Genomic DNA, 21,665 nt, shown 5'->3' with positions numbered 1-21,665 from the left:
CATGAGACAATCCTCCTTGAAATATCATGATCTAAAGACTCTTCAATCTAGCAGTGACTGAAGTCAGTCATCTCTATGTTCAAAAGTCATCTCTTCTGAGGACTTGGTTGGTCACAGACACCTGTGTACTCCTAATTCTATTTTTATTAGCATACTTATCACACTGCTTTGGTATTATTTACTCAAATATCCTCATGTCTTGCACTCTTTAAGGCAGGCACTTTGTCTTTTCAACTCTAATTCTAGCAGCCAGAACAATGCCTGATACATAGACGTCACTAAAATACATGTCTATGAGCTTTCCGTGAATTTATGTTTGACATCTGAAAAAAAATTAGTACAAAATAGAAAAAAAACTTTTAAAATAAATGAATATATTTAATTAAATTTCTATAAACTGCTCCATTCATCTTATCACCTATGAAATTTAATATTCATAAAAATTCATTACATTAAAAAATGTAAGGTATATTTTCACATCACAAAAATTTCTGAGGATGCAAAATAATTACCAAGAAATTATAATCAATCTTAAGTGAGTTACACATAACCAAATAATTTTGGATATAAAAGGATAAAAATTCTTTCAAATTATTTTTACAGTAAAAAATCTATATATAATTAATATGGAATATTGGTGCATTTTGATGTGATATGATGTGGGGTAGGGCCTATGAAAGTGGGAGTGCCCAGTCCCTCAGAGGTCTTAAACAGCCTGATAACAGTAGGCCAGAATTTAAACAGGCTGGCTCAAGCATAGTGAGACTAATCAAGAAAAGCTTCTTAGTGGAGGTTTCCCTGATCTTCACTATAAAGGTGGAGAGAGAGAGATGGTTTGGAGAAGCGGAGTTAGGCTTCACCAGAACTAATCTTATAAGTAAGCAAAGTAAGAGACTGAGAGTATTTTCCAAGATGCTAGACAAGACCCCTTGACTCATTGCACCTTCATTCCCTCACCCGAGAAACTTTTCCACTATGCTTTTTGAGATCTAAAATTCTACCCAAAAGAATAATTTTATCTAAAACTTTTGTCAGCTAGTATATATAGATGTGGCTGAGAGATACAACCCTTGAAACAATATATTTGATTTAGACAATACTGTGAGTTTAACATTTTCTTTCTTCTGGTTAGATTTGATTTTAAAAAGGAATAAGAAAGAAAGAAAGAAATACATTTAGTACAGGCAGGCACTAAATGACCAAGTAGGGGTACACTTGGAGAGGAGTGGTAAGCCAGAATATCAGAGACAAAAAATGCCAGTGGTCTACTGTAGACTGCACTTGAGACAGCTCGCATTCATGGTCAAAACCCAAGATTATCACAAATTGTACTGAACCAGCTTTTGGAGAAATGTGAGTTGTGGGAACCACTGAGGGCCTGTGAGTTATGGAGCAACCTGGTCAAAAAATGAGGATGGAGAATAACCTGAGGCTGAAAAAGAAACAGAGAAATATATGTAACAAATGGCAGCAGCCACCACATTCTTACTGAGCCACTGCAAGAGGGAAAAAAAATGGATTCATTCTATACAGATGCTAAAGACAGGATAGTTCACCTTAGCATTTCTATTGCTAGTCGTTTTATATATTTTACTTACAGAGTTTAATCATACGTCCCAACTAATAGATGAACTAAAATTGTCTCTAGGAGAAACAGCAGTGTTTAATAGTCACTCTGAAATATCATGCATGTATAACCTCTAAGGTTAGCAATACCTATTATCTTTATCCAACATCTGGGAAAACATCCTTTTAAGTCACTATATTTTTAAAAGAAATTTAATTCAAGTTAGCAAATAGAATATACACAATAATGCCAGGAGACTGGCAGATCAAAAGTGATAGGAGTATTTGTAATGCTTATCCATCTCAGAAACTCAGAGGTGGCATGGAAAGACTCAGTCCTATCATTAGGGTTGAGTAAACCAGAATTTCACAGCAAGTCTTTGAGCCCATAACCATTTATAACTAAATTTATTCTTACTTTAAAAATGGAAATCTATGCAGTAGTTGAGAGAAGAGTAGTTCTTTTCACTTCATTGTTTTATATTATTTTTATCTGTCTTTTGCTTTCCATGGGTAAAACAGTTAGTACCCAAGATAGTATCAGCCGGTGCCTCCATTATTCCTACAACATCAAATTTCCTAATTCCTTTTCCCTGTTCTCATCATAAAATATTAAATCTCATACCCTGTAATATTCACAAAATTTCAGCTCAATCAACTGAGCAAAGAATTATTATGCAAGAGTTTGTCTCTATCCTCTAATTTAGGGAGGAGTTGAAGTATTGATCTTCAAAAGACCTTTAGGAATATTATGAAAATGGGTTACCATTTATTCTAGGAGGGCTCATTAAGGGTCTTATTTAAAATAAACAATATCATCCTTTCAAAATCAGGGAATGAAAAAAGTGTATATTTTTCTCAAAGTATGAATGCCACAAGGGTTTCTCACATTGATTCATCGCTTATAGATAAAAACAACTTAAGCTGATTTTTCTTGTATATAGAGTAAGTGTAAAATGTTCCACCAAAATAGGTAATGACATTTTTGTGTCCATAAATGTGCATGTAAGTCCAATTATGTATTTGTTGTCATTTAAACATCACCACCATTATTGAAACAGAAGTGCCGGTACTAATTCTTGCTGTCACTTTTTCCAAAAATGAAAATAAGGCTTTTAAGCAAAATGCTAAGGTTTTCGATGTGAATTATTCATTCTTTGCATGGCCTTAGCAGAACACTCTCAGCAAAATAGCTAAACAAAAGCCTACCAGGGTTCTGGTTTCTAATCTGGTTAAGAAATACATTATAGGATTTTTCTTTTAACTTCACAGTTAATGGAAAAGTTTTCCTTTCCTGAAACTCAGCAAAGAGTTCAAGAAGCCTTCTCTAACTACCACAGCCTCCATCTAATTGAAGTACCATGAACAGACCTTGAAAACAGTGGCATTAGTCACACAGCTAAACAAACTACCTTTGATGGTACCAGCCAACCAATCAGAACTATTCCCCAGCTGATCTTTGTGGGAATAGCAATCCATTAATAATAACTGAAGTAATGATCTTTCATGCCACCTTTCTTTCATGTAAGACCACTCCACTGGTAATCTCTTAGGGGAACTATTAGCTACTTCAGTGTCCTTCAGAGAGGGCACTCTGCCGGTTCCAACATTTATTTCCACTGTAACTATTTTTTCTCTCCTACAGAAGTGCCTTTTAGAAATTAAAATAATTCTCACTGTGACTCTAGCAGGCAGACAGGGGTAAAGAAAAGAAGAAATGAGTGACAGAATAAATGAATTAAGAAGGAAAACACCTTCTCCCCCACACCTAGCTCTGAATTTCAAAGTTATCAACGATAAGTAATGCACTTAATTATTTTATCCCATAGTGGTTCATCATCACTATTCTTTGTCATTAAGGAGACTAAATCTATGTGTATCTAAATGGTTCATACTAAATATAAATAAAGTTTTACAGGATTTTTTTTACCCCTGATCTTAATAGCTATGAATATATGCTACAAGAGTGAGGGTAGGAGAGAATAAAAATCTGAGGTAGTCCAAGCTGTACCCCCAGCTTCCTACAATACTGAGCTCCAAGTTGGGGTCTATGTAACATTTGATTTCTCATGTTTAGTGCCTCGCCCTGCATAGGTACTCAATAAATGTTTCATGAATAAAATTTCTCCCATGAAGGGACATATCAGGCAGAAATCAGCCACACTGCTGAATCTTCTACATTCCACACATGAGCTGCCTTTGCCATTTTCAACATCAGCCTGAACATGGCTAATGCTTTATTTTGTTTCTATGCTTCACGCTCTCAACCTTCATTCTCTTACAGGGTCTCCTTATATTTTCCAGAGTATAGTTAGATCAACTACCACACACTCTTAGCAATGGAGGGGATAATTTGGTAAACATTTTCCATTAGCTAAACTCTACAGAATACCTCATATAGTGAAATCTTTACCCAACTAGTATGGTTTGGCTCTGTGTGCCCATGCAAATCTCATCTTGAATTTTAATTCCCATGCGTTGAACGTGGGGCCTGATAGGAGGTGATTGAATCATGGGGGTGGACTTCTCCCTCACTGTTCTCATGATACTGAGTGAATTCTCACGAGACCTGGTTGTTTAAAAGTGTGTAGCACTTCCCTCTTCTCCCTCTCTCTAGATCCTGTCACCATGTGAACATGTACTTCCTTCCTCTTCACCTTCCACCATGATTATAAGTTTCCTGAAGCCTCCCAGCCATGCTTCCTGTATAGCCTACGGAACTGTAAGTCAGCTAAAACTCTTTTTTTCATAAATTACCCAGTCTCAGGTAGTTCTTTATAGCAGTTCTTGTAAGAACAGATTAATAAATCCACCCTTAACCCCAAATCTGTTGACTTAAAATAAACTGGTTGATTAAAAAAAAAAAAAAAAAAACTTCCTCCAGCTTATAAAATATTTTAGCAGTTCCTAACTTTTCACATCACTAGCACCTCTAACATGGTGAATAAATAACCAAAAAATATTAAGAAAATATCAGTGATTCATATTTTTATTCATTAAATGTATCCATATGCAAACCCTGGATTGGGTAGTTGGTTTGTGCAACAGGATGAAAATTTGAGATAGTAACAAGATTTCCTCCTTTCAAGAATCTGATTTTACCTTATGATTCTTCTCACTTGGTCAGAACTACACATTATTTCAGGAAAGGAGGAAAATACCTAAAAGAATGCAGAATACAAAGACAGTCAGTTCTTGTTTTCTGATTGCCATAGCAGGTTCTTAGAACTCATTTTTTAGAACATATTTATAATGAAAATTCTCAAACAAATACAAAAGCAGAGAAACTAATATAATTAGTTCCTATATATGTAGCACCCCATTTAACCATTAACTCAAAGCCAATCCTCATTTATCTATACCTACCTAACACTCCCCTTCTGTCTTGAAGTTTTGAAAGCAAAACCCAGACATCATATCATTTCACCCACAAATATTTAGCATATTTCTCCAAAAGACAAAGGATTTTTGGACTCCCTCTTTCTACATCAATCTTTTTGTTGTACATGATGTATTAATTGGAAGAGGCTCATCTTTTAAATATGATCACAATATTCTTATCACACTTAAACATTAAATAATTCCTTAATATCATCAAATATGTAGGGAGTCACATTTCTCCCATGGCTTCATAATGAAACACAAAGCTTTTTATCTGTAAAATCTGAGGTTAAAGAATTTCAAAAATCTAATCTTAAGGATTCAGGACATAGAATTTATCCATTAAAAAGTAATTAGGCCAGTGCAGTGGCTCATGCCTACAATCCTAGCATTTGAGAGGCCAAGGCAGGAGGATCACTTGAACCCAGGAACCAGGAGTTTGAGACCAACCAAGGCAATAAGCAAGACCCTTTCTAAAAAAAGAAGAAGAAGAAGAAGAAGAAAAAAAAAAAACTACTGCAAATGGGAGTAAGTAAGTTGGAAAAAAGAGGAGAGGAGAGGAGAGGAGACATACCATCTCATTCCAGAGTCTAAAGAGAGATTGTCCAGACTAGAGAAAGTGAAAGGGCGGGGGAAGAAAGCAATCGTGCTAGATGTTTAAAATGGATTAGAGAATGAGTTCTCCTCTCAACTCTTGATGCCAAGTTCCCAAAATCCTTGGTGAGTATACTGGTCTGCTTAGGTTGCCCTAATAAAATACTAGACTGCTTAAGCAACACAAATTTATTTTCTCATAATTCTTGAGGCTGAGAAGTCTAAGATCAAGGTGCAGGTTGATTCAGGTTTTGGTGAGTTCTCTCTTCCTGCTTTGCAGATGGCTGCTTTTTCACTATGTCCTTATACAGAGAAGAGAGAGTGAATGAACTCTCTGGTGCCTCTTCTTCTAAGAACATAACACTATCTGGCCGGACACGGTGGTTCAGGCCTGTAATCCCAGCACTTTGGGAGGCTGAGGCAGGCAGATCACCTGAGGTCAGGAGTTCGAGACCAGTCTGGCCAACAGGGCGAAACCCTGTCTCTACTAAAAATAAAAAATAAAATAAAAAAATAAATTAGCCAGCCATGGTGGCAGGAGCCTGTAATCCCAGCTACTCAGGAGACTGAGGCAGGAGAGTTGCTTGAACCCAGGAGACAGAGGTTGTAGTGAGTTGAGATTGTGCCATTGCACTCCAGCCTGGGCAACAAGAGCAAAACTCCATCTCAAAAATAATAATAAAATAAAATAAAAAGAACAACACTATCAGATTAAGACCCCATCCTTATGATTTCATTTAACCTTAATTAGTTCCTTATTCCAAATACAGCCACACTAGTGTTTAGGGGTTCAGATTATGAATGTAGGGGTATGGGAGGGAAACATACATTCAGTCCAAAATCATGGTGAGGGCCAAGTAAATCCAGGATTTAGATGCAACCTTGAATTAACTAGGAGTTTAATTTCTGCCTCTTGGTGGCATGAGAACTATACATAGATATTAATGTAGCCCATAGAAAAAGTGTTTTGACACACCTGATTAGTAGACTGTAAAATTTATTTTATTTTTATTTATTTATTTATTTTTGAGATGGAATCTTGCTCTGTCACCCAGGCTGGAGTGCGGTGGCGTGACCTCAGCTCACTGCAAGCTCTCCCTCCCGGGTAGACACCATTCTCCTGCCTCAGCCTCCTGAGTAGCTGGGACTACAGGCACCTGCCACCATGCCCAGCTAATTTTTTGTGCTTTTAGTAGAGATGGGGTTTCATGGTGTTAGCCAGGATGGTCTCAATCTCCTGACCTCATGATCTGCCCGCCTTGGCTCCCAAAGTGCTGGGATTACAGGTGTGAGCCACTGCGCCCAGTCTCTTTTTGTTTAAAACAGAATCTCACTGTGTCACCCAGGCTTGAGTCCAGTGGTGTGATCATGGATCGCTGCAACCCCCAATTCAAGTGATTCTTGTGCCTCAGCCTCCCAAGTAGGTGGGATTACAGGTGCATGCCACCACGCCCGGCTAATTTTTATATTTTTAGTAGAGACGAGGTTTCACTATGTTGGCCAGGCTGGTCTTGAACTCCTGACCTCAAGTGATCTGCCCACCTTGGCCTCCCAAAGCACTGGGATTATAGGTGTGAGCCACTGTGCCCACGCCTGTCTATCTGTCGATTTATTCTTAATCCACTTGATGATTTGGTGACCTGCCCTGCATGGCTGGCCAGACTCTTGGAAGACATAATATCCAATCACATCTCTCTTCTGGAAAAGCTGTGTTCATACCTGGTCCACCCAAATATAAGAACTATTATCCCTGAAAATTGTTCCTTTGGGCCCCACAAAAAAGAAAATTTCCAAATTGTTATTCCTGGAATTGCTAGGTTTCCTGGTTTTAAGTTCCATATAGTGCCACAATAATAGAAAAACAATAATAATAATATAGCCATCTTGATAGGTCTAAGACACTGTTCTAGGCACTTTAGATGGGCTACCTCATTTCATTTTCATAAAAGTCCTTTATGTAGTTGCTGTTATCCCCAATTTATATATTAGAAAAGCAAAGTCACACATCTAGTAAGTGGAAGAACAAAGAGATTGACTCTTCCACATGTGTAACTCATTGGAGACACACATTTAAACACTATTCTCTGCATCCCTTACTTGATAATTGAAAAAAAAAAAAAAAGGCTTTTCAGGAATATCATCTCCAGAAGTACCATTTCCTTGAACTTTTAACTCTTTATATTTTTTATTTTGTATCATTAAACTTCGAAGTACAGAGAATAAAATGTGCTTAAAAATAAATTCTTTAAAATGCTAACATATTAATGTTTTTAACTATAATAAGCTTTGTATTTATTATCAAACTGCTTTTGCAAGCTACAAGTATAGAATTTGACCTGGTATTCATGACTAGGGTTTCTGTAATTCCAAGTCAGAATTATTTTTTTTAAAGAAATTATGAGACAATGGCTGATAATGTTGAAAAAAGTCCATATTTACGGGAGATTTTTCAAGTGACTTACTATAATGTCTATTCATTGGAAGAAAGCTTTTGAAAAGACAAGTATATAAAGAAGTTATCCTACAGTGAACAGAACAAAGCCCATTAATGACAATGATGTGAACTCTCAAGGAATTATTAAAAGAACCTTTCACTTTGAGGGAAAATTAATTTACCCAGAATTTAGTGCAATTGTTGAAATAAGAAAATCAGTTAGAAGGCAGCAGACCTTGTGGCCAAAGTTTTGCCTAAAGCCATAGCAGTTGGAAGGAATAAGTGCTCTGCTTTTCTCTTTTATATTTTGTCACTGGAGGCATACACATTAGTAGCTCTTAACGTTATTTCTCTAACAGCATAGCTTTTTTTTTTTTTCCCCTGTCAGAAGTTAATATAACTAATAGGCCTGGAGACTCATCTCTGTTTTATGTACACACACTTTAAAACTCCTATTTCCTGAGTTTTGGGGAAAATAGCTTTATTTCATCTAATTCTACTTTTTTCTTTTTAAATATATTCGAATATATAGAGCCTTGCATGTAAGAAGTAGTTGTTTACCAGGGACGCTTGTTCTGAAGCAGAGATGGCTTCTCTATCTGGTTGCCTTCAAATTGAGTCGCCACTTTGTCTTTGAAAGTCCATTGAGTAGCCATTTTTGTCTAGGAAAGTCGATTCATACTTCTAACTGATGTAGATTCTTCTCTCCCTAAACTAACCAACGAACCAGGAATAAAAGCAGAATCCAGAGAGGCTGGACAGGTCCCTTGGCCTCATATTTCATTTAATTCCCTTTTTCTCTGTTTTTCAATCTATAGGTAAATTGAAACCTTCATCTCCACTGCTTCAGGAAAGAGAGACAGAAAAAAAAGTAGGAAAAAACCCAAGTAACTAGTTCTTGGTTTTTGAACTTCAAAGTGATCTGACCATATCCATTCAAACAACAATTTAAGAAATGTTCTGGGATAATTCCCACATAAGATGCAACTCCAGTGAATGAGTTGAATGGTGTGTCTATGTTGTCTTTAGACCATAAACAGAGAAAAGATGACACTTTGAACTACAGAGAAAGTTTCACACTGAGTGTCCGTGAGATTCATACTTCTCCTTGAAGGATGACTGGTTTCAAATGAAAATAGATGGGCATTCTGATTCAAGAACCAGCCTAAGCAAGGGGCACAGGCAATGAACTCAAGACTCAGCAGTGACTGTGTGAGGTCCCTAGAAGACTCACCTGAGAGGGAATCCATCAGGGTGACCACAAGCACATTAGATTCCCCTATGGATACTATATTAAGTGCTGACTTCTTCATTAATGTCACCATGTCATGGATGGAAAATGCTTCTCAATTACAGGGAGAATTTAATGTCATTGTTTTGAGAATTTACCCTTAGAGCTTCGCCTCATAAAATGACAACATGCTCCCATCAAATAATATATGTGCTCCCTGCTTCTAGCTGAGGTTCTGTCCTCTAGGACTCTATTCTCCTGCATGCTTCTACATCATTGCATTGCAGTCAAGCCTTATTTCCTCAAGGATTGGTTCAACCATGTATTAGTCCATTTTCACACTGCTGATAAAGACATACCAGAGACTGGGTAATTTGTACAGGAAAAAGTGTTTAATGGACTTATAGTTCCACGTGGCTGGGGAGGCCTCATAATCATGGCGGAAGGCAAGGAGGAGCAAGTCACGTCTTACATGGATAGCAGCAGGCAAAGAGAGAGCTTGTTCTGGGAAACTCCCATTTTTAAAACATCAGAGGCTGGGCACGGTGGCTCAAGCCTGTAATCCCAGCACTTTGGGAGGCCGAGACGGGCGGATCACGAGGTCAGAAGATTGAGACCATCCTGGCTAATACGGTGAAACCCCGTCTCTACTAAAAAATGCAAAAAACTAGCCGGGTGAGGTGGCGGGCACCTGTAGTCCCAGCTACTCGGGAGACTGAGGCAGGAGAATGGCATAAGCCCGGGAGGCGGAGCTTGCAGTGAGCTGAGATCCGGCCACTGCACTCCAGCCTGGGCGACAGAGCGAGACTCCGTCTCAAAAAAAAAAAAACAAAAAAACAAAAAAAACACATCAGATTTCATGAGACTTATTCACCACCATGAGAACAGCATGGGAAACCTGCCCTCATGATTCAATTACCTCCCACCAGGTCCCTCCCACAACATGTGGGAATTCAAGTTGAGATTTGGGTGGTAATACAGCCAAACCATATCAAACCATAACTTTGTATGTGAAATTTTCCTGACATCTCCAATCCTAGAAGCACTGTCCCTCATTCACTATTAAGTGGTATGCATAACTTAATTAACATTACCATATGGTTGTATGCATCTTTTCACCTGTATTTCCTTCTGACTGCACTGTTGATCTTCCAGGACATAAACAACATCTTATGCATGTCTTTCAGTTCTTAGCTCCAAGCCCAATGCTTGACATACATTAAACACCCAATTTAAATTTCTTTTTCAGGGTAAAGGGGTGGGAAGAATGAACTTTCCTTTTAAGTACCTAGATAACCTCAATTAGGCAGGTCAGAAGCTGTGAAGGTAAATGTAAGAATAGAGAAAGAAAGCATAGAACTTGTTTTCCCAGACAAGCACTACTATATTAAATTATAACTAAAGCATTTTGACTTTCAAGTCTTCCTTACTCCATTTTAGGGCTTCAGCCTCCAGGATCCCTGGCACCCTTCTGACATCCTTGGCGGATGTGAGTTTCTCACCTGGACTTTCCTCCCTAGGCTGAATCCAATGTCCCACAAAGTTTTCTATTCCTTCCCCACAAACCCACATTCTATTCTCTGCATTAGCTTACTGCTGTCTGCTAGCATATCTAAAACTTTCACATGTAGAAATAGGTAATTGTGTTCCCAGTGTGTTCTGTAGACCGAAACCTCCTGAGATGCTACATGAAAATATATTTCTCAATTAAATTTGGAAAATGTGACTGGTACACTGGATCACGCCTATAGTCCCAGCACTTTGGAAAGCCAAGGCAGTGAATCACTTGAGGCCATGAGTTTGAGACCAGCCTGGACAACATGGCAAAATCCTGTCTCTACTAAAAATACAAAAATTAGCTGGGCACGGTGGCGCATGCCTATAACCCCAGCTACTTGGGAGGCTGAGGCAGGAGAATCGCTTGAGCCCAGAGCTGGAGGCTGCAGTGAGCTGAGATCACACCACTGCACTCCAGCCTGGGTGACAGAGCAAGACTGTCTCAAAAAAACAAACAAAATAATTGGAAAGGGTTTATACAAAACCTCCCTCTTATAGACTCAAATGTGCATTAACATATTAAAGGCTCAGAGAAGTCGTACACTAAGGGAACTTTGTTGATTTTGTTTAATATTTGACCATGAACCCTTTTTGTAAACTATCACCTCTTAAGGTGGTACAGGACCCCTGTTCCACAGAACACACCACAGAAAGCACTAGGTAAAGATTAGCAATTCAAAGTGGCTTATTTGAGTAGCAATAGGTGTTTTCTGAAGAGAATAGTTTAACCAAACGGCCTGCTGCTTTAGTAGAAATTTCAGGTGCCTACTTGCCACGGAACTTTTGGATAAATAGTCTCTAGAGCACTTCAGATCCTAACATGATGGAGGAATTTTTTACTTGTTTATCAAGTGTTAAGCAATGTGCTATATGTGTTCACACATGTTCTTTCAGTTAATCTGAAAAACAATCCTAGTTATATTTTCACTCATTTTAAAAATAAAGAAAGTGAGCTCAGAGGTTACATAGCTTGTCCAAGATCACACAGTTAGTAAGTGGTGAAGATGGCTCAAATCCAGCCCTTGTAGCATTAAGTCTCGTATCAAGGTCTTCATGCTACCTGAATTTCTAGGTCAGTATCTCTCAAAGCCTCGTCCTAGGATGCTTGTCAGAAATTTAGATTCCTAGGATCTATCCTAGGTATACTAATCAGAGTTTTAGAGATTGGATTAGGAACAGATGTGTTTAACAAGCTCCTCAATGGATTATTATATACTCAAAGAACCACAGTTCTTGGTGTACGTTATTTTCTACCACGTTGTACTAGCATCATCCAACTAATTAATAAGTTAATATATTATAATGTTGAACCTCACTCATATTACCCTACTGTCAAGTCCAACACAATAAAGTCTCCATCCTACATTGTCCTCAAATGTTACCAGATAAGTCCCTTGAGTAAGGCAACTCAGTATATCCTGAAAATGAATTAGACAACAAATGAATCTTCTGATGCATTGTTTTTATTGGTGTTACAGGTGACACCCACCACTTCTAGAGGTTATCTCAGTAAAATAACTTATGTCTCAGATGGCCAAAAATTGAGGGCAAAAAATATCCAATGAAAGGCAGGGTTTGAAATTAATCAAAAAAGCTCAGAAGGCTTTTGACTTTCCTCATTTAAGAGTGATAAAAAGATTTTGCTTCTTCTTTTCAGCTGATGCCTTTTATATGCTACTATCTTTCTCTTCACTAATTCTCTAAACAAACCAGTTGTCCTTTCTGTAAAATGGCCTCTCATAAAGAGCAAAAAAGCCAAGTAACTGTCTTTCTTTTCTTCTCTGGATTGTGTGAAATATTTTCTGCTGTACAGTGAGGTGCCCTAGCCAGGGAATAGTGAAAAACAGCTAGAATGTATATAAAAGTGTGTGTGTGGTGGGGAATTAGAGAGTGAAGAAGAGGGAGAGAGAAAATGGAAAGGCCCTTTTCCCTTTTGTTTTTCGTTCCTTAGTTAGAAACCATCTCTGTTTTTATCTCTTGTGTTTCCAATTAATTATTATTGTTATAGACTTCACATAATGTAACTGATATATCAGGGCTCTGTACTTGCATTTAGGAGAAAATTAGTAAGGTTCAAAGTGAAGAAATAAGTAACCAAGGTAAAGAATGGATATTAGAATAGTTGACATGTAGACAGAGACTGATAACTGTCTACTCTGACATTCATTCTCACCTTCCTCCTTATTAATAAAACTCTAGTGCTCAGTTGGACACATTACTGCCCAGAACACAGAATACAATCCCAGCCTTTCTTGCAGCTAGGCGACAACATACACTTAAGTAATGGCTTTCGAAATGCAGCTGGAAGAGATCTGCAGCAGCTTCTGGGAATCTCTTCTGCCTTCCATCTTACACATCTTCTCTTTATTCCCGCTGGTTGGAATGCAAACATGACTGGTGCTAGAACTGCCATTTTCAGAAATGAGGTAAGCTTAAAATGGCAAAGAAGCAAGAACAAAGGAGTTGGGATCCCCAATGACCATGGAGCCACCAGATCAACCCTGGACTCATTATCTCCAGAATAATTTTACTTGAAAAGGAAATAAACTTTTAATCTTGTTTATGTCTTTATAACTTTGGGTGTGCCATCATATGCAGCTGACCCTATGTTGACACAGCCTCTGTTCACTCAAGGACTGCAGACAGCATGACTCTAGTCCTGACTTTGTTTTGATGTAAGTCAAATAAAAGTGATTCTATCAATAATGATGTTTTTGTGTAAAAATATTAAATCCTAGTTATCTTAAGATGTTCAACTCACAGCTACAAAGCTGTGTGATTCCATGATTCTTCAGTGAAATGTGAGGGCCACAGGTGGTACAGGAGATTGCAACAAACTGCGCACATTTATACGTGACTTAGGAAACTTTTTCTCACATAGGGCATGTCAGGCCTCTGAGCCCAAGCTAAGCCATCATATCCCCTGTGACCTGCACGTATATATCCAGATGGCCTGAAGCAACTGAAGAGCCACGAAAGAAGTGAAAACAGCCTTAACTGGTGACATTCCACCACTGTAATTTGTTTCTGCCCCACCCTAACTGATCAGTGTACTTTGTAATCTCCCCCACCCTTAGGAAGATTATTTGTAATTCTCCCCACCCTTGAGAATGTACTTTGTGAGACCCACCCCCTGCCTGCAAAACATTGCTCCTAACTCCACCGCCTATCCCAAAACCTATAACAACTAATGATAATCCACCACCCCTTGCTGACTCTCTTTTTGGACTCAGCCCGCCTGCACCCAGGTGAAATAAACAGCCATGTTGCTCACACAAAGCCTGTTTGGTGGTCTCTTCACACGAACGCGTGAAACAGGGCAAAATGTAAATTGCTCAATTTTAAGTTAAAACTAGATGACTGCTATTTCTAAAGTTTCTATATACTGACTTTTTCTTTTCCATTTTATGTATTTTCTAAATTCAAGTTTTATTTTAGATTCAGGGAGTACATGTGCAGGTTTGTTATGTGGGTATATTGCTTGATGCTAAGGTCTGGGGTACAAATGATCCCATATGCAGGTAGTTATCATAGTACCCAGCAGTTAGTTTTTCAACCCTTTCCCCGCTCCCTCATGCTATAGTAATCCTCAATGTCTATTTCCTTATAGCAATGGTCATACCTGATCACCGAAAACTTGGAATACACAAATGTTTCTCCTTTCCCTTGTTTCTTCTCACTCTTTGTTTCTCCCAGGGGTACACAGCAAAGACAAGGAGAATGTCAAAATCTAGAAGTTCTAGGAAACCCAAGGGAAAAAAGGATTGAGGTTTTCAAATGTGCTTGTCAATTGCCATAGACTGGGCCGTGGTTTGAAGAGGAGCAGATGGCATGTCTGTGTTTTCAGAGCAAGTCTCACAGTAGCACCTTCCTCTGTTGTTGTTTTTCCTTAAGTTTTCCAGCTCTTTCTTCTTATGTAAATATATAAGTCCTAGACCCCATTTCACGCCTTATTATTCCCCAATAGTAAATGCATTAGGTCCTTTGATTCATCTGTGGAGAATGCATTTTGAAGCAAAGCTTAATACCCTAAAATGGTTAGTTCATGGGGTTTTAATTTTAGGAATATCAGAAAAGTATTAATTCATAGTCTTCAGTTGGCACAAAAACTCAACGGATCTCCTCATGGAAAATACCCTCTCCCGTCCTTTGCTCAAAAGTGTGCAGGAGACTTAATGGAAATCAAAATCCGTTGTAAAACATGTGTGTTGCCCTGTTGGCTCCCTGGACCAGAGTCTTGAAGAAAACTGTCTCCATAAGGGAAGCAAGTCCTTGAAGTCTTTTGGTGGCCAGCCAAAAGAAACCTCATACCATGTCTGGGTCTTTCAAAATGCTTTTATTAGAGACACAGTTTTAGTCCCATGGCCAAGGGAAGGTCTGAAGACCCCAAGTTTCTGCATTTTATTTTCTGCCCTGATTAGAACATCCTGATTAGTCAGATTATTTTATAAAAATAGGATTGTCAGATCCACATCGCAGAAATATTAACTTAAAATAGATAATGATTCATTAAAACTGCATAGTGCTAATGATAATTTGTAACTATTATTAACCAATGTGCAATTTTCCCCTCTATCTGCATAAGCATAACTTTTAAGCAAATGATCTTAACAGAAAGGATAGTTTCATAGTAAAGGGATAGTTGGAAAATAATTACTGAAAAACAAAGCAAACCAAAAAACAGAAGGAATGTTACTGCTTCTCTAAATGTTCTCATTTCACCAATAAAAATTCTAATAAACAAATTTGGGAGAAAAAACAGCAAACATTTTTAATAAGTTAGATGTCTTTCAATTACTTTAAAAAATGTTTTCTATATGATCTTATCACTCAATATAATACCCCACCTGGCTATCAACTACAGAAACAGGATTCCTTAAATGCTTCCTGACAAAAATCAGGGCTCGGCCTGTTTTAGAACTCATCCTAAGTTTGGTCTAGGTAAGAGCAATTTTAAAGTCCTAGTTCATTATCTTAAGTACTTAATGCTCTGACCTTGGACTCACTTTCTAGCAACTGCCCTTCTATCTCGTTTCTATGACCAGGCCTCTACTTAGAACCCCTGAGCTGGTCCTGACTCCATGTGTTGTACTATACTTTTGACTCCACACCCTGCTTGGTTCCCCCCAATTATCTGAGGCCCTGGAGGCTTGTTCCTGAATGTCAGTCAGCCTAGAGATCAGGGCCAGTCACCTGCTTCCTCTTTTGCCTCATGCTTCCACCTGAATCTCCACGTAATTCCTAGTCTGGGAACCTCTGTTTGTCTTTGAGAACCTACCTCCTGCTGTATCACCTAATGTTGCTGTCTGATCAGACTATTACCTGTTTATGTCTCCATTCTCTCTGAACATTGTGGCCCATCTAGGTAGACTTCTTCTGAGTGCCTGAATCATTCCAAAGGCATATACGCTTTCCAGGTCCTCTCTGCCCTGCCTGGTCAAACTCTAAGCTATCCACCAACCTCCAGTCTGAGCACTGATTTCTTAAGTTTTATATCTTAATATTTATTTATTTTCTAGGGATGGGGTCTTGCTATGTTTCCCAAAGTACAGTGGCTATTCACAGGTGCAATCCCACTACTGATAAGTATGAAAGTTTTTACCTACTCTCCTTCTGACCTGAGCCATTTCATCCCTCCTTAGGCAACCTGATGGTCCCGCCTCCAGGAAGGTCACCATATTGATGCCTAACTTAGTGCCTAGCACAGGATCAGCATAGCACACTGCAGCTCAGAACTCCTGGGCTCAAGAAATCCTCCCTCTTCAGACTCCCGAGTAGCTGGGACTACAGGCATGCACCATAACGCCTGGCATATTTTCGTATTTTTTTGTATATCTCTAGCAGTATCTAAAAGCTCTACCTGTTCTTTTTTTATAAACTGCCACAAATTATCTGTCTTTGGGGCTGAGTTATTAGGAGAGTCCTAAATATGGGAAAAGCAACAAGGGTGAATGAGGACAGAAAAGCTATGAGAGAGGTGCTGAGGAAAAGGCGCTGTACCAGGGTGACAGAGGAACAAGCGGGAGGCCAGAGGATTCTGTTAACTGAAAGGAAAAGCTGAGATTCCAGAATGCGGCAGGTTTCTTGGGGTGAGAAGGGAGGTTAGGAGGAGAGAGAACTTTTGAATCAGAATGGAGTAGGAATCTGTCTCTTTCATTGCCTTAGGGTCCTGGTAATGACAGATATTTCTACATTAGAGGCCAGGCACTTGATAGGAAGCTATGTAGAACTAGTGGAGGTTTTATTGTTGTATTTGTTCCCTCAAGGCCAATTTCCACTGCAAATTAGGTGGTTTTTTTTTTTTTTTTTTTTTTTTTTTCATTTCACAGGTGAAAGTATATAGTCTCCAAAATGTAGATAAAAACTGGCAACGTTTGATGAAAAAGTTATGTGACCTTCAATTTATTCGGCTTCTAAGAAAAATAACCAGAAGTCAGAATAATGGTGATTAGATCCAAACTCTAGTCCAATTCCTGTCTGATCTCATAGAAGCCATTTAACCTCTCTGAGCCTGAACTTCTCCATCTGCAAAAAAAGTTAGTGCTAAAATACGTCTTACTGTGCTGCAGAGTTCTTGTAAAGCTACAAAATAAAAGCCACCATTCATCCACTTCTTACCCTGGGCCAGACTTCAAACTCCCTGATTTAGGAATGTTAGCTCATCAATCATCGCAACAGTCCTGTAAGATAAAAATCCATTTTCCAGATGGAAAAACCGAGGCTTCCAAAGGTTCAGCAATTTGCTGTTAGACCTTTAATCTACACTTACCTGATTCTGAAGCCCTTTCTTTTTTTCTTTTTTTCCTCCTTTTAATTACATTTATTTTAATGCTGAATTTACTCCCGTGCCATAAGTTTTTGTTTCTTCAGTTTCTTCTGGGATATCTTTTTCTTCTGGGCAACCTCCTCTTCTGGTTTAGGAACAATCTGTTCCTTTTCAGTAAGGATCATCTCAATGTGGCAGGGAGAGCTCAGGTATGGGTTAATCCGACCATGAGCTCTGTAGGTCCGTCGGCGCATCTTAGGTGCTTTGTTCCCTTGGATATGCTCGATGACCAGAGAATCTACATCTAAACCCTTCAGTTCAGCATTACTCTCTGCATTTTTAAGCATGTGTAGCAAAAATTCAGCACTCTTTTTGGGCCACCGACTTCGTGTCCAGCCCCACTGCTTGGCCTGGGCACACCTGCCAACTCCACCATTGTAACATCGGAATGGTACGCACTGTTTCTGTAAAGTGACATCTTTCAGATACTTCGTGACTTTTCGAATATGCATACCCTTGATGGCCTGGGCACTTTTCTGAGTATTCTTAAAGTGAACACGAAGATTGGAACCTCTTGATTTGCATGATTTCTTGGGGTTGTCTGGGTCAAGTGAATAGCGAACCATTTTCACAGATTACCTCAGGCCGCTTAGGGAAAGAGGAAGAGCCCGAAGCCCTTTCTTTTAACTAGGTGCTAAACTGTGGGAAAGGATTAGCAACTATAACTTATATGTAAGCACATGAAAGGAAGTATTAATAAGAACCCCGTCTTCCCTGCAGCATGCCTTGCTTATATGAATCAGGCAGTGGGCTTCTTGTCACTGTTATTTTCACTGCAAAAGAAAAAACAAGACTACTGTTTTAAAAAAATAAAATAAACAATACAAAGGTATAAAGAGTAAAAACTTCATTGAATGCATAGAAGCAGAGAGTAGAATGGTGGTTTCTAGGGGCAGGGAAGGAGGAGAGAAGGGAGAGGGGTACATGCTGGTCAAAGGATACCAATTTTCAGTTAGGATGATAAGCTTTGAGGATCTATTACATAATATGGTGACTATAGTTAATAATAATGTAGACTTGAAAATTTCTCAGAGAATAGACTTTAAATGTTCTCATTACAAAAAAATAAGTATGTGAGGTGATGAACACGTTACTTAGTTTTATTTCACAGTGTATACTACATATAGCAAAGCGTGTTGTTGTACATTGTAAATATATAAGATTTTAGTTTGTCAATTATACCTTAATTTAGGAGAAACAGAAAAGTAAAAACTCCTCTCTCACAGACACACACACACACATATACACACACACACAGCAACCTGCCAATCTCAATTTTGCTCTTCCACATTCTACACATATACATATATAGAGAGGCTTTCACAACTAGAGTTACACTACATGTATTATTCTGAGATTTGCCTGTTTTTCACTCATCAGTGACCCTCTTTCCATTTATAGATCTAGCTCATTCTTATTAATGACTGCAGAGTATGATGTGTCATATTTATCATCCTAATATTGAGGAACTCTTAGGTTTCCAATTCTGTTATCATAAGAAACGTTATAATGAGCACCATTATACGTATACAGTCATGCACTGCACAACATTTCAGTGAACAGACTACATATGCAATTATGAGTATAATACTGTATGTTTACCATGCCTTTTCCATGTTTAGATACACAAATACTTACCATTGTGTTAGAAATGCCTACAATCCTCAGTACAGTAATACGCTGTACCAGTTTGTAGCCTAGGAGAAATAGTCATATATACCACATATGGCCTAGATATGTGGCAGGCTATATATCTGGGTTTGTGTACATGTATTCTTTGATGTTTGCATGATGCCAAATCACCTAGCAATGCATTTCTCAGAATGTATCTGCATCCTTAAGTGATGTGTGACTCTATCTTTGGGTTCACATGCAAAATATTTCTATAGAATTGTTTTTAGGAATGAATTACTGGGCCAGGTAGTTTGTACATTTTTAACTTTGATGGGTACTGCATGTTCTCACTTATGAATGGAAGTTAAATGAGAACTTATGAGCACAAAAAAGGAAAACACAGACACCGGAGTCTACCTGAACGGGGAGAATGATTAAGTAACATGTAAAACAAACCCCCATGACAAGTGTTTACCTATGTAACAAACCTTCACATGTACCCCCAAACCTAAAACAAAGGTTAAAAAGTTAAATAAATAAATAAATAAATAAATAAATAAATAAGTACTAGTATTAGAAACATTTTTTTGATGAGTATCATATCAATCTACATTTCACCACCATGTACGCGTAACCTTTTCTCCACATCTTCATGGATACTAGACATGAGCAGGCTTTTAAATTTCTGCTAGTTTGATTGACAGAAAATGGTAACTTGCTCTTATTTGCATTTCCCTGAGTGCTAGTGAGATTATGCATTTATGTTTACTGCCTAGTTTGATTTCATCTTTCAAGAATGAATTGCCTCTCCATATCCTTTGCTCAATTTTCTATTGAAATTTTTTTTCTTTTTATTGTTGGATTTGTGGGAGAACTTACATATTGTGGCTACTACTCCTTTGAATATTGTATGAATTGCAGATATGTTCTTCCAGCCTCTGTTTTGTATTTTAACTTTTTAGAAATGGATCTTTATAGAAAATATTTTTATTTATATGTAAACTTGTCAATTCTTTCATTTATGACTTGGCAGTTTTATGTTTTGCTTAGAAATGTCTTTCCTAGTTATAGATCACACAAAAAAAATTCTCTTGTATTTTATTCATGATTTTTCTGGTGTTAAGTTGTTAGCACGGTTTTTTGTTTATTTGTTACATTAAATCATTAATCCTTCTGTACTATTTTGTAAACAGTAAAGATGTAATTGCATTTTTTCCCCCAAATGGGCAATCAATAGTACTACACTGATTTAAAATGTGTTTTTATCATAACTACATTCTGATGTGTACACTGAACTTGTTGTAGACTTTGTATTCTGCTCCACTGATTGTTTTGTTTATTCCTGCATGAATACCCCTTTGCATTTTAGCGTATCTTCACTAGCACATCTTCATAATATTCTTCGCTCCTGGTAAGGCAAATCTCCAAACATGTTCTCTTCCTAAATTTTCTTAGCTATTTTAAGTAATAATGCCAAGGTGCCCACACATATCCTACATGCCCATTTAGTTTTGGAGCTTTGCCAAATTCATTTTTTAAATTGTGCTGCTTTTGATGAGAACATCACTAATGCATATCATGCCAAAAACGGAAAAAAACAAAAAACAAAAAAAACACATCACTCTTTTTGAAGCTACCTAAAGTAGCAAATTCAAGCATTACACCATTATGGTAAAGTCATTTACATACCTGATTGAGTAATCCAGAGAACTCCAGTCCTCTACATCTTTCCCCCTTTTCCCAATCATATGATAAGAGATAGATGTTTCCCAAATCTTGTTCCTTTGGAGAGGAAGAAAACTGATTAAAAATCCTGATTTTTCATACATGATAATATAACACACTGGCCATATAATTTGGAGCATTATTTAAAAATAATGATATATAATAGACATATTTAAGTAATTAGAGCCAGAGTAGTCCAGTGATTTAAATTATGGGCTTTAGAATCAGACAATTGAATTCAAATCCTAAATAGTGGTAAGTTATTTAACTTCTCTAGAGACTCGATTTCCTCATCTACCTAAGGTTTACATTTCTTACTTTATCATTTGTATGGATTAAAAATATTATGTACAAATCATTTACATATTGCATCACTTAGGATGTACCTAATAAATTGTGATTATTATTGCTAATAGGTTTTTCTGTTGTATATCTCGCATGCATATAGCAGTTTTTTCAAAGTGCTTTCATAGATCTTTTCTCTTCATGTTCCTTTTACAGGTGAAATATGGGCAGAGGGACACTAAAAGGGAGGGCTGCTGGCAATCATTCATTGCTATTGAAGGAAGCGAGGGTGAGCTTGAGAAAACACTGTACACTGAGGAATCTCAAGGACTCAGCTTCCTTCTGCACCCCTAGTCAAGATCTGAGAGGCAGAGCTTCTTTGAGAGCATTTGAGTGCTAGAAATTTATGAGGTTTTTATAAGATTACCCACTTAAAATAGATCATATTTAAT

At 37.9% G+C, this 21,665-nt stretch overlaps 1 pseudogene; it reads right to left on the bottom strand.

Annotated features, from left to right (window-relative positions):
* Positions 1 to 17,571: 17,571 nt before the first annotated feature.
* LOC103221193 (large ribosomal subunit protein uL22 pseudogene) lies at positions 17,572 to 18,191 on the bottom strand (annotated as a pseudogene).
* Between the last annotated feature and the right edge of the window lie 3,474 nt (positions 18,192 to 21,665).

This window comes from Chlorocebus sabaeus, chromosome 15, assembly GCF_047675955.1.
Source record: "Chlorocebus sabaeus isolate Y175 chromosome 15, mChlSab1.0.hap1, whole genome shotgun sequence".
NCBI lineage: Eukaryota > Metazoa > Chordata > Mammalia > Primates > Cercopithecidae > Chlorocebus > Chlorocebus sabaeus.
This window is presented reverse-complemented; position numbering and strand designations above follow the sequence as displayed.